At 57.1% G+C, this 10,474-nt stretch overlaps 1 long non-coding RNA gene across 2 annotated transcripts; it reads left to right on the forward strand.

Moving 5' to 3' along the window:
• The first annotated feature begins 5,329 nt into the window (after nt 1-5,329).
• On the forward strand, nt 5,330-8,003 carry LOC123632267. Of its 2 annotated transcripts, XR_006733323.1 has the most exons (3): nt 5,360-6,395; nt 6,753-7,472; nt 7,780-8,003. It is a non-coding gene; the product is annotated as an uncharacterized LOC123632267 (long non-coding RNA). The 2 variants fall into 2 exon arrangements; XR_006733322.1 differs by having other exon boundaries at nt 5,330-7,472.
• Nucleotides 8,004-10,474: the final 2,471 nt, after the last annotated feature.

Genomic DNA, 10,474 nt, shown 5'->3' on the forward strand with positions numbered 1-10,474 from the left:
CCCGGTGACTGGGGGAGCCCTGGCACCAGCCCAGGGCTGCCGCCTCTGGCTTCTTGTCACCCTGCTTTGCAGGGCCTCCCCCAGCCTGGTCTGTGTCCCTCGCAGCCGGACACGTTCCCCTTTGAGAGCCTCTTTCTCCTGAAGGGGCTCGGAATACGCCACCCCCGAGTTTGCCTCCCTGGCTCACGGGTTATGTGCAGCTGCAGGCCACGGAGCACAGGCAGACGCTGGTGGGGCGCAGACCCCTTGTGAGGGGGCCCTGCCGCCCTCCCTGCGCGAGGACCAGACGGCAACAGGCGCTGGTCTAGGATGAGGTCGTGCGTGGGCAGCAGCGAGGAGAGCTGCCCGCGCCTGGTCCCGTGCTGACGACGGCACCGAGAAGTCGAAGGAGCCCCGGAACCGCCGTTCCTTAGACGTTCCCTGAAAGCCACCTTCCCCTTTGGCAGGGCAAGTGCTAAATGGTAATAAGCAAGAGTTGAATTTTTTTTTTTTTTTTTTTTTTTTTTTGAGACAGAGTCTCGCTTTGTTGCCCGGGCTAGAGTGAGTGCCGTGGCATCAGCCTGGCTCACAGCAACCTCAGACTCCTGGGCTTAAGCAATCCTCCTGCCTCAGCCTCCCGAGTAGCTGGGACTACAGGCATGCGCCACCATGCCCGACTAATTTTTTGTATATATATTTTTAGTTGGCCAGATAATTTCTTTCTATCTTTAGTAGAGACGGGGTCTCACTCTTGCTCAGGCTGGTCTCGAACTCCTGACCTTGAGCAATCCACCCGCCTCGGCCTCCCAGAGCTAGGATTACAGGCGTGAGCCACCACGCCCGGCCAAGAGTTGAATTTTAAAAATCCAAACAAACCATTATATGCAAAAGAATAATCGTATTGTTTTCCAGTGTCTGCTGTGTTCCTGAATCCAGCCTTGTTTCTGAGCGCAGACCCTTCCGGAAAGGGACGAGGGCTCACGGAACCTTCGCTTTTGCCTCAGGTGTCACTGCCAGAGGGACTGGCCTGGACACAGCCTCAGTGTGACTCGCACCTGTCCCCTGGGGGCGGTGACGTTCCCAGACACAGCGACTTGCTGCCTCTCAGCAGTCAGGACACTGTTCTCGTGCCTGCGTTTGGCAGAAGGCAGCCTGCCCTGTCCCCTCTGTGGCCACTGGGCCACCCACCCTGAGCCAGCCTGCACTGTCCCCTCTGTGGTCACTGGGCCCCCCGCCATGAGCCAGCCTGCACTGTCCCCTCTGTGGCCACTGGGCCCCCCCACCCTGAGCCAGCCTGCACTGTCCCCTCTGTGGCCACTGGGCCCCCGCCCTGCGCCAGGCTTGACTGTCCCCTCTGTGGCCACTGGGCCACCGCCCGCCCTGGGGAAGGTGCTGTCTCCAGCGTCATCGGTCCCCCTCGATGCTCCGGTGTGGAAATCTCAATTTGCCAGTTAAAAAATAACGATCATGTCCTCAGTATTCAAACATTCCCACTTTACGCATTCTCTTCAATCCGTTTTCCACCTCTTTTGTGATTAGCACATGTTCCCTTGGAAACGAAGTTAATGGGAAACTCAAGGACACTCTGTGCTTTCCGGCCTTTGCCCCTGCCGCCCTCAGACCTGTGGCTGTCCCTGCGGGTCACAGGACGCCCCCTCCAACGGCAGGGTCTGAACCGGCAGGTCTGGCTGGGAGAGTCCGAGCTGCAATCGAGTCCCAGGGGCTCTGGGAGCCGGTGGTCCTGGATCGCGCGGTTGGAAACAGCCTCAGTCCCCCCTGCGTGGCCGTCCTTGCTCCTGAAGGGAGTGTCCCTGTGCCCCTTCCCAGCAGGCTGGGGGGGCCCTTCTGCACCGGCAAAGGGTTTCAGCGTGGGGAGGGCTGAGGTCAAACGTCCACCTGGGAGTGTGCAATGCCCTGAATGTTTGTGTCCCCAAATTCATATGTTGAAATCCTCACCCCCAGGCCATACAGGTGGGGCCTTTGGCGGCTGATCAGTTCTGCGGGTGGTCCTCGGTCCTCACAAATGGGACCAGTGCTCTTGTAAGGGGGCCCAGAGAGCGCTCGCCCTCCTTCCCCCAAATGCGGATGCAAGCAGTCAGCGTCTGCGCTGGAATCCAGCCCTCACCCAGAGGGGTCCGGGCTGCCCCCAACTGGGCCTCCGGCTGCAGAACCTGAGACAGAAGTTCCCGTGGTCATCAGCCTCGGTCTGTGGCAGTGTGGGACAGCGGCCGTCTGCGCGGACGGCCTCAGAGCTCCCGAAACAGACGAACCCCGAGTTCCCCTTGACACTCTTGCACAGGATTTTAAGATTTTTTTCAGTGGCATAAAGAAAAGCCTTCTTTTGCGGGAGTTTTGCAAAAGCGCATATCCTTCCTGCAACGGATAATAGTCTCATGTGTGAACGTGTGTAGCATCTATACTTGTGCTCTTTTTCGTAATTCCAGAGAATTAGCTCAGATCCAAACCAGGATTTATTTGTTGGACACTCAAGAGGACGTGAGGTCTGCCCCGGAGCGGCCAGGGCGCGAGGTGGGCGTCGCTTCTCTGGGCGGCAGCCGCGCAGGCCGGGGGCTAACGCGTGGGGACCGGCCGGTCCGGCAAGTTTGCTCCAACACGCGTGGTCCCCAGAGCCGGGCGCCGGTCTGAGCACGAACCAGCCACTCCGTGTGCACCGGGAGGGATGGGCGGGAGGGGGCAGCCTGCTCCTCCTGCCCAGCCCCCCCACCGCGGTTCTCCCCCCCAGCCTGCACCAGACGCACCTGTGGGACATGTTGGGACACACAGCTGGGCCCCCGCCCGAGGCTGGATTCCGTGGGCTGCCATCTAATGAGTCCGGGTGATGCCAGCCGTGGGAGCACACCTGGGGACAGCGCCTGGCACGGTTCTTCCCGCCCGAGCCTCTGCTCACCTGGCCGCTCGTACCTGGGATTCCTGTACCTCCCGTAAGAACCGAGTGCAACACCCCTCTGTAGCGTTTCCTAGCGTCGCTGTGACAAAGCGTGACAAGCTCTGTGGCTTAAAACCACAGAGACTCATTGTCCCCCAGCTCTGGAGGCCAGAAGTCCGAGACCGAGGTGTCGGCAGGGCCGCACTCGCTCTGAAGGCTCCAGAGGGCATGTGTGCTAGGTCTTTCCTCAGCGCTGGGGTTTGGGGGTGCTCCTGGTGGTCCTTGGCTCGCAGACGCATCACCCCAACTCTGCCCGTGTCCTCACGTGGCCATCTCTCCCCGTGTGGCCTTCTCTCCTCACAAGGACGTGAGTCAGATGGGATTCGAGGCTCACCCTGACCCAGTCTGACCCCATCTGAACTCAATACTCCTGCAAATAAGGTCACATACACAGGTGCTGGGGGTGGAGCTTCGACATACCTTTCTCGGGGAGCTCACCTCGACCCTCAACCTCTCTTCTGTGAAGGTTCCTCCCATTCCCAGGCTCCCGTACCCCACACAAACGACCTTAGTGCCTCTGTCCCTATCTGGGATCCCCACCTTGGGCGCAGGATGACGTGGGAGATGCTGGGGACGTGATGGGGACCTGAGGTCATGTCCGTGCCAGTCTTGCTTTGGGGGCCCTGGGGAAGCCCGTCCTGCCCCCTACTCTGGGGGCCTTCAGGCTGGGGATTGTCAGAAACACCTGCAAGACGGCCCGAGAGTGTCCGTTGGCCTCATCCGTCCAGAGGCCCAGACAGAAGTTTGCAGCAGGAAAGGGCTTTATCCATCCACTTCCAAATTCTTATCTAAAAGGAGGGAAGCTGAGGCCATAGAATATGAAGGTAGGGAGCCAGCAGTTTTTATAAAATTCTACTAAATATCAGGCATTTTCTGGATACTGTCCATTCAATCATCAATACCTTCCTTCTGTAAAAAGGTGTTAGGATCAGGGAGGTTGAGTAACTTTCCCCAGGCACACAGCCGGGGTTGCCGGGTGCACCCGTGCTGCCCTCTGGTGGTGGTGGCGGGGCTGGCACCTAAGACTCCCAGAGCCCTGTCACCTAAAAGAGAAACCACAGAAAATGAGAGTTTATCTTCAGGCAAGAATCTGGACTGCACGGTCCAGTCTGGTTCTTACTGCCAAATTCCGGAATTTCTCACACACAAACTCGAGAGGATTCATGGATGCGTAAGCGGCGTGTGCACACCCAGGAAAGGGACCATGCTCTTCCGGACAATTTTGAAGTAGCTAAAGTATCAGGAACCCGGGCCGGATGGCGTGACTTAGTGCACACCTTGCTCTGCACGGCCTCCGTGTCCCCCTGGGGGGTCGAGGACGACGGGACAAGGCGTGCCTGTCGTCCCCTCTGCATTTACCTGCTGCTGCACAGCCAGTTGCCCCCGAAGGCTGCAGCTGGACTCAGGCACCATTTGCCATCCCAGTGTCCGGGGTCTGGGCCCAGGCAGGGGCTCTGAGTGAGAGCCCCCGGCTGCAGTCAGTGCCCCTCTGGAGGCGGAGGACCCCAGGACGGCGCTCTCGCGTGGCTCGCGGCTCTCCTCTGGCTGTGGGCAGGAGGGGGCCGTCCCCCGGCGCGTGGCCTCGGCACAGGTACGTGAGCGTCGTCGTGACAGGTCTGGCTCGCCCCACAGTGCTCCCAGAAAGAGGGCCGGGCGGGAGCTGCGCTGCCTGTTTGTCACCGGACGCGGACAGGTGCCAGTTACGACTGTCATTTCCGCTCGTCAGAAACCAGTGGCGGAGCCTGGTCGGGAGGGGGTGTCACAGGAGGGGCGAAGGTGCTTTAGAGTCCCTGTGCCTTCCCTGCCAGCTCTGCCGTGGGCTCTGCTTCTGCTCACTCTGAGCGTGGCCGACTCCCGGAAGACACGCCGGGGACTTCCGTGCCGCAGGGACTCGTCACCGACTCTCCCTTCACGGGGAAACCAGCATTTGAGACTAAATGTCCCTGTTGAAACTGTAAAAGAAGATTTCCCGCCTTTGAAATATTAGTATTGTGTTCAGAAAATAAATGTCCCCATGGTCCTTATTGATCAATCTGGGGTATTTTCGCATCTTTGTTTCATAGTGTTCTCGGCTCTTAGGGAAGGATGCATTAGGCTACTATGGAGGGAGGCCCTGTTGTTTTCTTTCTTTCTTTCTTTTTTTTTTTTTTGAGTCGGAGTCTCATTCTGTTGCCTGGGCTAGAGGAGTGCCATGGCGTCAGCCTAGCTCGCAGCAACCTCAAACTCCTGGGCTTAAGAGATCCTCCTGCCTCAGCCTCCCGAGTAGCTGGGACTACAGGCATGCGCCACCATGCCCGGCTAATTTTTCTATATATATTTTTAGTTGTCCATATAATTTCTTTCTATTTTTAGTAGAAACAGGGTCTCCCTCTTGCTCAGGTTGGTCTCAAACTCCTGAGCTCAACTGATCCGCCTGCCTCGGCCTCCCAGAGTGCTAGGATTACAGGTGTGACCAGCCTGATAAAATATTTGATTTAAGCACTTACTTTTCCTTTAAGCCAATTAATGAGGCTTTTCCGTATATTTTGGTAGAGAAATACTATGTACACGTAGCACAGATAGATGTATAGACACAGACAGAAGCGGATCTTATAGCTTTTCTAAGCTTCTCCATTTACCTGTTTTCAAATAGTCTCTCTCCGCTGTTTAGACCATCAGTCTCCTGATTACTCGTTCCTTTGCCCTAAGTAGTTGTTAGCTGGCAGCCCTGAATTTGCACTTCAAAGGCAGGACTCAGGTAAAACAGGGTAGAAGATGCATAAAACTCAGATCTATGCACCATCAGCTGTGGAGACAAAGAAGGGCACAGGTAACGTCCAAGTTCAGACAAGACAGCGGACAACTCCTCAGGCAGAGGTAAGGTTTGCTACCAAAACGTTAAGCCAATGTTTTCCCTGTTGTAAAAGTGTTTAGTGATTTAGATGTAGAGAGATTTCCTTTATAGATATAAACTTATTTTACAGAGAGTTTCAAATTAGCCACCTGGATGTCAGACAGCTGTATTTTAGAGACCATTTGGTCGAGCGGGGGCTTTTCCGTTTAGCCTGGCTCCTCATAAGATCCTGAGTCGGGGCAGGCCCTTCGCGAGCAGGGCCAAGGACGCCTGCCAGGCCTGCTTGTCCCCGGGCCAAGCTTTCAACACTCTTTCCCCAGCTTTCCGCTGCCTTTGGGGCGGGACAGCACCTGAGCAGAAGGTAGGTAGTTTCCTTTTCTTGTCACTTAGTCACTTAAGCTTTTTATTTGGTCTTTTGTAAAGAGCCTTTTAAAAGAGGCAATACGAGAATTTTTAAACATTGAAATCTTTTTAGAAACTTTTGCACGTCCATAGCCCTCGCTGGTGGCCTCATTTGGGAGCCGGCACGTCAGCACCTGAGGACCCAGAGCTGCTCCCAGGAACGTCGAGAAAGCCAGAGTGAGACGAGCCGGCAGGGCGACAGCCGGTCTAGCCGCAGACGAGGCGCAGCCCCAGGTCAGCCCCGGGCAGGTGCGGGCCCAGTGACTCGCTGGCCTCCCGCAGACCCAGAGTCCTGCCAGGTTCTCAGGACAGAAACAAGACAGACGGGAAAGCAACGGCTGCCCGTGGGAGGGAAACAATCTCAAAGTGCAGCACCGTTCATCTGGAACGTTCCACGTAATGGCCATCCTAATTGTATTTACTTATTTTCATTATAATTTGTTCCTGCAGATACATTTCCCAGTTCAATCTGGGTCGCCGTGACAATAGGCAGGAAGCACAGAAATTGTTTTTCTTTTGCATCCTAGTGCGGTTGGTTATACTTTTACATGATCTTGAGTAAGATTTTGCCACTTTTATATGCATTTGCAGCTTCCAAGGCCTAATCCTGACAGACGTCAATGGCAGGCACAGCCCCAGGGCAGAGTCCTCAGATCTTTAGACGCCAGGATCCCATCTGCACTCGGCTCTCGGGTCCCAGAGCTGAGAGCTTTGGCTCTGAAATCCCAGAGCTGGAGAAGAAAAGAAACAAAGACCCCCCCCCTGCAGTGATGGCCGCCTGCTGCGGCTGCCAGAGACCCCGCAGTCACCCAGACCCAGGGTCACGCACCGCCCATGGCACGGACTACCCAGGCACCCCAGAGCCAGAGAGGGAGCTCCACGGGCAGAGCAGCGCTCAGACCCAGGGGGGCTTACGGCTCCTGGGCTCTGGGAGGGAGAAAGAGGACCCCGCACAAGGGGTCAGTGGCGCCGTCCTGTGTCCCTCTGGGGCTCCACACAGTCTCCTTCAGGTCACACCATTGGCCACCGGACCTGCCAAAGGACAAAAGTAAAACATTAATATGAAGATCTCAATTGGCTTTATTGAAATTAGAGTTGGGCAGCACTGCCCTTCACTAGGAGACTCAGTGTCCCCGTGAGCTGAGCAGGGGACGGTGGCTTTATGGACAGAGGGGCCTTGGCAAGCAGAGCAGAGGACACGAACTGGACGGGTCACTCCACAGTCACGTCGTTGGAAGGCGGCAGCAGGGAGGCAGAAGAAGAGAGAATTAACTGATTCGTTAACATCTGGTCACATCTACCTTTTTTCACGTAAGGACTAAAACAGGGAACTGTATTACTATGCTGGTTGAAGATGAAAACTGGGCTGTTTGGGAAATCAGGTTGTTCTCTCTCTCCTGATTTTTCTGGAAGGTCAGATAATCACGGGGTGACGGGGACCTTCAGCGTGGGCGACTCCGTTCTGATTTTCTGTCTGCCCTGGGCCATAGCGGGAGCTCCGTCCAGGGCAGTGGCCTCCTGTGGTTCTTGCCGACACCCCGGGTGGCTTTGGCAGACAAGGTGCACTCCTGAAATGCCCTCCGACCTCTTAACCATTGCCATGATCCTCTTCACACAGGTAACTGTGCTCCTGCGTCTTCCAACAAAAAGGCAAAATGCAACTCAGCGCGCTTGCTAACCCACCAGGGAACACAGGGCACCTAAACTGTGACTCCCTGCCGTCATCTGACCTGGGAACAGACGCATTCGAGAGGCAATTGTGAAAGTCAACTGAGTGGAAATGTGAATAATGAAAGCTTTTCTAATTTTTTTTTGTTGAACAACATAAAAGTATGTAAATTATTTCAAGTAATCAATGTGTCTTCTGAAATCACGAGACCAGAAGCAATCGTACAACACGGAGGCGCCGAGAAGTGTCGCCCGCACCGGGTGGCGGATGGTGCTGATGCCCCTCGGGCAAGCTGAGGCCGTTTGTTCACCATTTGGGGCACTGAGGGCCGTTTGGAGACCTCCCCGCAGTGCCCGGTCCACACCGCGCCTCGATCCACCCCGCAGTGCCCAGTCCATACCGCGCCTCCATCCACCCCGCAGTGCCCGGTCCACACCACGCCTCCATCCACCCCGCAGTGCCCGGTTCACACCGCGCCTCCATCCACCCCGCAGTGCCCGGTTCACACGGCGCCTCGATCCACCCCCGCCCGTGCAGACCTTTGCTTATTTATGTTCTTAGTGTGGAGGGTGAGACTGTGTGTCCCGGCTGCTGTCACCCCATGGATCTCCCGGGCTCCTGTTGCTGTCAGCAGACAGGACAGCAGAGCGGGACCCGCAGGAACCAGGGTGGTGACAGAGCCCGGCAGAAACGCCACTGCTGGGCGCCAAGCTGTCCTTGCTGTGCCAACGCTCCCTGTTAAAACCGCACACCTGCCTGCTGCCCTCCCCACCGGGCTGCCAAGCCCACCCGCCCTTCCTGTCCCCAGCTCTGGGAGTGACTACTGCCTATGTCCCTGGTCTCCTCTGTCAAGCTGCACCCTGTCCCCAGCTCCTCTCTTTGGCAGGGAGTCATGTGCCCTGTTTGGGCCAGCGGTTGCCCTCGTCGTCTGCACAGGGTGAGTGGTGAAGGGTCAGCCCGGCAGTCCTGGGTACCCACACCTGCACGCTCCAAGGAAGGTCTGTCCCCTCCCTGGGAGGGAGCCTTGGAGCCCTTGGATTCCCTTGCATGGTACGAGTGCCAGAGAGTTTATGGAGCTCGTGTTAACGTGACTTGCGTGGGGCCCTGGGCCACTGAGTGGCTAAGAGTGAGTGACTTCGGTCATTGGGGGGCACTGGACGCCTATGTGACTGACCCCCAGGAGATACCTGGACACCAAGGCCGGAGCCAGCCTTCGGGGGGGCAGTGCCAGGCGTGTGCTACCCCGGCCACTGCCAGGAGAATTAGGTGTCCCGCCTTCCACCGAGAGAAGGGGCTGCAGCTCCCCGCCGTCGGGGCTGGGATCCGCCCCACGCACCTTCTCCTTTGCCGATTTTCATGTTTCCTTTCGCTATAGAAGCCGTGGCCAGGCCTGCAGCAGCGCTTCTGGGGCCCACGAGTCCTTCTAGCGGATCGTTGACCCTGAGGGTGGTCAAGGACTTCAGAGGGAAAGGGGGACGGTGACACCTTCCCCGGCTGCTCCCAGGGAGGGCAGGGCGCCCAGGTCCAGCTGTCACTGTGACCGAGCAGGCCCGCGTGGGCGTCTAGGAGGCAGGCCATCGTTCCAGACTGCACAGAGGTGTCTCCTGGTTCACTCCACAGGTGTGAAAGCTCTGCACCCTCTCCCTGAAAAACGGAGCTGCCTGGTCTCACGTCGATGACGGGCACACAGATGCCCAGAGACCCCAGGGTCAGGGCCTGGGTCAGGCTCTGACCCCCGTCAGGAGCACAGACAGCCCCGGGAGGCCCCACGCTGTTACCAACCTTTCATACTTATGCTGAGGCTTCCTGACACCTGGGTAGGGGACGTGGCTGGTTTCAAGGGTCAGACCCAAAGACAAGGGTCTGTATTTGGGGTTCGGCCAGGCCTGGCGCACAGGGCCCTTTGCCAGGTGTCTTCACCAAAACCGCACCGTGTCCTACTGACACTGCTTTTGTGAGCACTCACACACACGTTTGTGCAGAAGAAATGCATGTTTCTATGCCAAAGTGCCTTGAAAATTACAAAGTGCAACACAAATGTGTTATTTTAAATGGAACGAGGTTACTGAGGTTTGGATCTAGTGTTGTTGGCAATGATGTCGTGAAGAAAGGTTCCGACAGAAATCTCCCTGTGACAGGGCAGGGCTCGTGGTTAGCACTTTCCGTGCTTTGTAAATCAAAGACCTGCGTCAAGCAGCACTTGCTGGGCAGCCGCTGTGTGCCGGGCGGCAGAGCAGGCAGGGCCGGCCCCGCGCTGTGCACCGCACGGCTGCCCCACGGAGTCCCAGCCTCGCACCAGCCACAGGCCCGGCTCCCGGCACCGAGGGCCCGTCTGATCTCAGGCCAAGCAGGGAAAGGCGCCGCGGCAGGCGGGGTGCCCGGGGGGGGGGTGCGGTCTGAGACATGCACACTCTGCTCAGTTTTATGTGCAAAGCGTGGCTGCCAGTAAGTGAGCAATTCATAAAAAGGTGCAATTTATGGCTCCTCAGCACGACCCTGCCCAGATCAGCTTTATTATCCTACTGAATAACTATCCTCATTGCCTTCACGTTTTTATGGTGACACTGATGTCTTTATGCTAAAGTCAGAAGGCGGCTCTCTCCACCGGGCGGACGTTGTAAGTTCCGGCTGACGGGTGGGAATC

This window comes from Lemur catta, chromosome 2, assembly GCF_020740605.2.
Source record: "Lemur catta isolate mLemCat1 chromosome 2, mLemCat1.pri, whole genome shotgun sequence".
Classification (NCBI taxonomy): Eukaryota; Metazoa; Chordata; class Mammalia; order Primates; family Lemuridae; genus Lemur; species Lemur catta.